Here is a 6,342-nt window from a genome sequence, read left to right on the forward strand (position 1 = left end):
TTCCCCAGGCAATGTACAAAGTAAAACTCTCAAAGTGAAGTGCATGTCCAAGATACGGAAATTAAGACAGGGCACAACTTTTCTTGGTGCTGGCAGAAACAATTTTGAGGCTCTCCTTTAAAGGGTAAGTATTATTTCGTCCATTATCCTGTACAAACCAAATAGGGAATCGTTACAGTGTGTAGCCAAAGCTCCAGTCATTACTTTATAATCTGTGTAGTACCCAAAAAGGGCTCTTCCTGGAAAAAAAAACAGGTTTTCCAACATCTGATAGATGCTCATCTTTCCCATCACTGTAAATGGCCTGTACAAACAAGTTTTGTGTGTAAAGTCACTAATGTAATCCAATGACTTATGACCCAATGTATGCTGGAACCAGGGTGAGGTTTTTTTTTCTGACAATGACCACGTACCCGCAGTAGTGGATGATGTCGTTCAATCTTCGGGATTTTGATATTTTTCATGTTATAGTTTATTCTTTGTAATTTTTCCGCAACCTGAAACTTAACAGAAGGTAATTTTTTTTAGAATGACACTAGATCATGTAATGTAAGCTTCCATTCTACCCTATATTTTCATGGAGGGTGAGGGAGTATAAGGCATTTTGCAGGTGAGGATCATTGCCCCATTGGCTATTTGGCTGGGATGTAATGACTGAGTAAAATACTGCCCTTCTTTTGCAGCTGATCTGATTACTTAAGCAAATGTTCTTGCACAATAACATATTCTGACCAAAAGGTTAAGTACAAACACACAAAAAATCATCTTCCATGATGCTGGATAGGAGGTAATTTTTACATTATCCTGACTGTTGGCACAATGTCGTGTGACAAAGCTGTTTGAAAGGATGGCCTGCTTTAAAAATTACTTTTTACTGAGCTTATTGGGAGAATTCCCAGTTAAAGGGGGATCCTTTGGAACAAGCTCTTGGTCAAAGTGGAAATTGAATGCAAGATGTGTCTCGCTTTGGAGTACCTGCAACAGGCTGAATTCACATGCATTTATGCATTATATCAGTCTGTCGGTGTGGCAGACAGACCCATAGAGTTTTATTGATCCATACACACTTTTGAAAAAGAATCCATATGATGCAGAGCACTTCGTTTTCTCATCTATTTTGCTAATCAGACACTGCAATTAAATGGAACCCGCACGGAGAGCCTCGCTACTGGGAGTAAATGCACTTCATTTCCTGGCAGAGTTTGGCTTCCAGTCATAGGGCTGTTGCCGGCATGGTTTCAGTCACTGCTCTGTACATATAGAGTGTTTGTTGTAACAGTGCCCCAGCCCTGACTGACAGCCGGTTCAGCATTAACACTGGCTGTCCGTTCTGGGAACTACCAAATGGAAGCAAACAATACCTTATGGCCCAACTACCCTGGATCCCATAGTACCCTCTCCTGTGACTTTGAGATAAGTTTCTCTGTGAGGTCACTCAACGACTTGAGACTGTCATTTATGGGTAGTGCAGTCTAAAACTGGCTGGAGGTAGCCAGAACCGACGCTAAGGCCCCAACCTCGCAGGAACCCTCTGGGATCTGCTCCATGTCAATAACTGGTCCAGAAGGCAGTGCCAGGACAAGGTATTTTGGTGCCCTAGTCAGATGAAGCAGTGCCGCCCACTCCCCCAATCTGATGAACCCTCAGCATTCAAGTAAAGGAATGAGTCAGACAGGTAAAAGGACTCCTGAAGTACCCTGTTATGATTGGGTCAATGAGGAGGAGAGCAAGCTAAGCCACAGAAAACCAGCGAGGTTGGTCACTAAGCGGATTGCAGACCCCTGATCCTATCCACACAACTAGCAGTAGCCGTGGAGCATGCCTACAATGATCCTAGACGCCTCGGCACAGCCAGAGAGCTAACTAAGCCTAAAGCAAGAAAGGGGAAAATCTAAACTGCCCCAGAGCAGACCCCAAACATATTGTCGGTGAGACAAGATGAAAACGCAAACGCAGTTAGGAAAATAGACTGAGCAAACGATGGGGCCCACACTGACTAGACAGGAAAGGAAAGACACTGTTTGCAATCACGCAAAAAAAACCTGCAAAAAGGTCCAACACGTCTGATGCAAAAATACTGAAGTCGCACGACTTCGCCCACTATATCAGCACTCTGGCTTCTTTTTGCTCTGCTTTCAGTATATACCAATCTAATAAGGGACAAAAACAAACTGGCACAAGCAGTAACATATGGATGGTGATTCAGCACAGCCGGAGCTGGCTGACCACACAAAACTGAAATAGACAAAACCAGATCAAATGTGAACAGAATAGCAAAAGAACACTTAGCTTCCAGCTCAGTCCCTGCATGCTCCGCTAAGACCTCAGGAGGCAGGAAAAAATCACCAGCAGGGATAGAGGGAGTCGGCTGTCTTAAATCCAGTCTGAAACCCCAGATCTCCAATCGTCCTCATCAGGTGGCAAGCCTCTGTTAATCAGATCAGCTCCATTACCTCCAGTAACCACCAGAAGGAGCCCAGAAAGAACTCGCAACCCCTCCGTCAACCTGACCAGCTCCACCACCTTCAGCAGTAACCAGAGGTAGGCCAGAAAGCGAATTCACAACAGTACCCCCTTTTTCACCAAAAACCACCGGCAAAAGTAAAAAAAAAAAAAAAAAAAAAATGATGTAGAGGTGAGGCTCAACAGAGAGTCCGTTAGATATTGAATCAGTCATTGTGGACCATTTACACAATACAAGGGTTAAATAGAAATATTCATCCCTGATATCCTATATTTTATATGTCAGACCCAAGGACAGTCATGGAAACTTAACTGCACTGCTCAAAAAAAGTGAAGGGAACACTTATACAACACAATGTAACTCCAAGTCAATCACACTTCTGTGAAATGAACCTGCCCAGTTATGAAGCAACACTGATTGTGAGTCAGTTTCTCCTGCTGTTGTGCAAATGGAACAGACAACAGGTAGAAATTATAGGCAATTAGCAAGACAACCCCTATAAAAGAGTGATTCTGCAGGGGCTGACTACAGACCATTTCTCTGCTCTCATCCTTTTTGGCTGTTGTTTTGGTCATTTTTTGCATTTTATCATTACTCTCGCTCCTAGAGGTACAGCAGCATGATGCATGGTCTACAACCCACAGAAGTTGCTCAGGTAGTGTAGCTAATTCAAGATGGCACATCAAAATGAGCTATGGCAAGAAGGGTAGTTGTGTCTGTTAGTACAGTGTCTACAGCATGTAGCAGATACCAGGAGGCATGGAGGGGGCCGTAGGAGGGCAATAGCCCTCAGGACCGCGAGGAGTAGTGTCCGATCCCTGCAAAATGACCTACAGCAGGCCACAAACATTCATGTGTCTACTCAAACTGTCAGAAACAGTCTATATGAGGGTGATATCAGGTCCCCGTGTCCACAAGTGGATGTTGAGCTTACAGCCCAACACCGTGTAGGGCAATTGGCATTTGCCAGAGAACATCAAGATTGGCAGATTCAACATTGGTGCCTTCTGCTCGTCACAGATGAAAGCAGGGTCACAATGAGTACATGTGACAGAGTCTGGATACACCGTGGAGAACGTTCTGCTGCCTGCAACATCCTTCAGCATGACTGGCTTGGCTGTAGGTCAGTAATGGTGTGGGGAGGCATTTCTTTGGAAGTCTGCACAGCCATCCATGTGCTACCCAGATGTACCCTGACTGCCATTAGGTACCAGAATGAGATCTTCAGATCCGTTGTGAGACCATATGTAGGTGCACTGGGCCCTATGTCTGTGTTAGCAGTCCCTGCATGATGAAGGTATTGATGCTATGGACTGGCCTGCCCGTTCTCAAGACCTGAATCCAATCGAACACGTGGGGCATCATGTCTTGTTCCATCCACCAATACATGGCATTGGTCTGATAATTATCCCATTGTTCTCAGTATCTAATTTTTACATGAAGACTTCCGCTATAACACTAGCCTTGCCCCATGACAGTAAACAAACAGACTGTCGTCATAATCAGTGACTAGCGGCAGCTATTCAATTGGCTAAAGACCAATGCCCTACAAAAAAATTCTCCTAGGAGGTTTGGAAAATATGCACAAAACCAGAAAAAAATGAATGTTAGATTAGTTGTATTTTAAAAAATGCTGCTGCTTTGGGACTTTAGTGTTCGCTCACAATGGCGAGTAGCATTCGATGATTCCCTCATGTGAGAGAATCTGATGCTATATGCAAGTCACGCTCGGCTCAAACTCAGCTGCGAGTGTGCGCTGAGTGTCAGTGCACTGTGATGCGATTCTCTCGCATGCAAGAATTGGATCACAGCAGTGGAAAAGATGGAGAACTTAATTTCTCCATCTTCTCCATTGTGTGAGTCGGCATATATAGGACTACACTGGGATGACATCCGAGTGCAGTCCAATGTTTTGCATGCACCCATCTATAATATAACGCTACAAGCGTCACTGTCTGAAGACTTTATCGACTGCGCAAGTGCGACGCGCCTGCTCAGTCTGCCTCCAGACAAAAGAAGGCATCCAGTGGTTACAGGTAAGAGGAGTGTGTATGTCGTTGGAGATGGCGGTATGCGTAGACACTGAATGCATACCGCAATCTCCGACGCCATACTTACCTGACCGTGAGGAGCGTTGTCGCGGCGCTTCTCTTCTTGCCGGAGACCGGGGCAGGAATGCGGTGTCGGATTCGCGCATGCGCATAGCGCTATTTTACTGAAGACACATTTGCAGTGTGTCTTCAGCAATATGGCGCTGGACAGCATGATATGGACATACGTGTATCCCGGCGCTGCATTCCTCCCCTGGCAGAATGGGACAGCGCTGAAGCATAGGGAAGACAGGAAGAAATGTTTGTTTTTTTTGTACATGTGCAGTTTAATAGGGGTGAGGGGGACCATACATATCAGGATAGGGGGGTGAGAGGTAGCATGCATACCAGGATAGGGGGTGAGGGGACCATGCACATTAGGATTGGGGGGTGAGGGTACCATGCATACCATGCTAGGGATGAGGGGGTACCATGCATACCATGATAGGAATGAGGGGGTACCATGCATACCATGATAGGAATGAGGGGGTACATGCATACCAGGATTGGGGGATGAGGGGTACCATGCATACCAGGATTGGGGGGTGAGGTGACCATGAATATCAGTATATGGATGAGGGGGTAGCATGCATACCAGGATTGGGGGGTGAGGGGGTAGCATGCATACCAGGATTGGGGGGTGAGGGGACCATGCATACCAGAATGAGGAATGGGGTGCCATGCATACCAGGATTGGGGGGTGAGTGGTACCATGCATACCAGGATAGGGATGAGGGGTGGCATGCATACCAGGATTGGGGGGTGAGGGGGTAGCATGCATACCAGGATTGGGGGGGTGAGGGGACCATGCATACCAGAATGAGGAATGGGGTGCCATGCATACCAGGATTGGGGGGTGAGTGGTACCATGCATACCAGGATAGGGATGAGGGGTGGCATGCATACCAGGATGGGAGACCATATACCAATAAAAATGCTCGCCACCGGGCGTAGAACGGGTTCAATAACTAGTAGACATATTGTTGCGCGACGTCCGATATACGCTGCCAATCGCAGCATGCAGTCGGCACTGCTCCATAGTATAACATTGGAGCGAGTGCTATCTGATGAAATGTTGGATAGCACTTGTCCGAGCTATATGCTGGCTACTTGGCAGTGTGAGCGAACCCTTAACTGGGCTTTGTCAGTCCAGGATGACTGTTTAAACTAAGTCCTGCTGCTCGGAGATTCATGGCTGGGTCATTCATTTACATATACCGTCCCGCTTGTTTTCCCTTAATCTCCACTCACCCTGTCGTTGATTGACAGCTCTAGCTTCATAGGGCCACAGAAGGGTGGAGATGCATGGAAACCAAGCAGGTGAAGAACCGAGCGCCTGTACTTGGTTTGAACGTTCATTCTGTGCTGACAGCTATGTCCAGCCGTGTTTTTTTTTTCTATTCACAGGAGTTTCGGGTGTGTGCACAAGTTGCGGAATCTGCTGCGGATCCGCAGCAGATTCTCCTGCGGTGTACAGTACAATTATATTCAATGTAAACGAAATAACACTGTCAATTCTTTGTGCGGATTCCGCAGCGTTTTTACACCTCTTCCATTATAGGAATCCGCAGGTGTAAAAACGCCGGCGAAATCTGCACAAAAGCTGCAGAAAATCTGCAGTAAATCTGCACTAAATCCGCAGGTAAAGGCTGAGTGCACACGTACTTTTTAGCCCTGCGGATTTTTCCCGCGCAGAATTGAAGAAATCTGCAGGTCAAATGACCTGCATTTTTCCTGCGGATTTCTTCCTTTTTTTTGCGGTTTTTGTGCGGTTTTCCCCTGCGGATT

This window comes from Dendrobates tinctorius, unplaced genomic scaffold, assembly GCF_039654945.1.
Source record: "Dendrobates tinctorius isolate UK_male_01 unplaced genomic scaffold, ASM3965494v1 ptg000103l, whole genome shotgun sequence".
NCBI classification, from domain to species: Eukaryota; Metazoa; Chordata; class Amphibia; order Anura; family Dendrobatidae; genus Dendrobates; species Dendrobates tinctorius.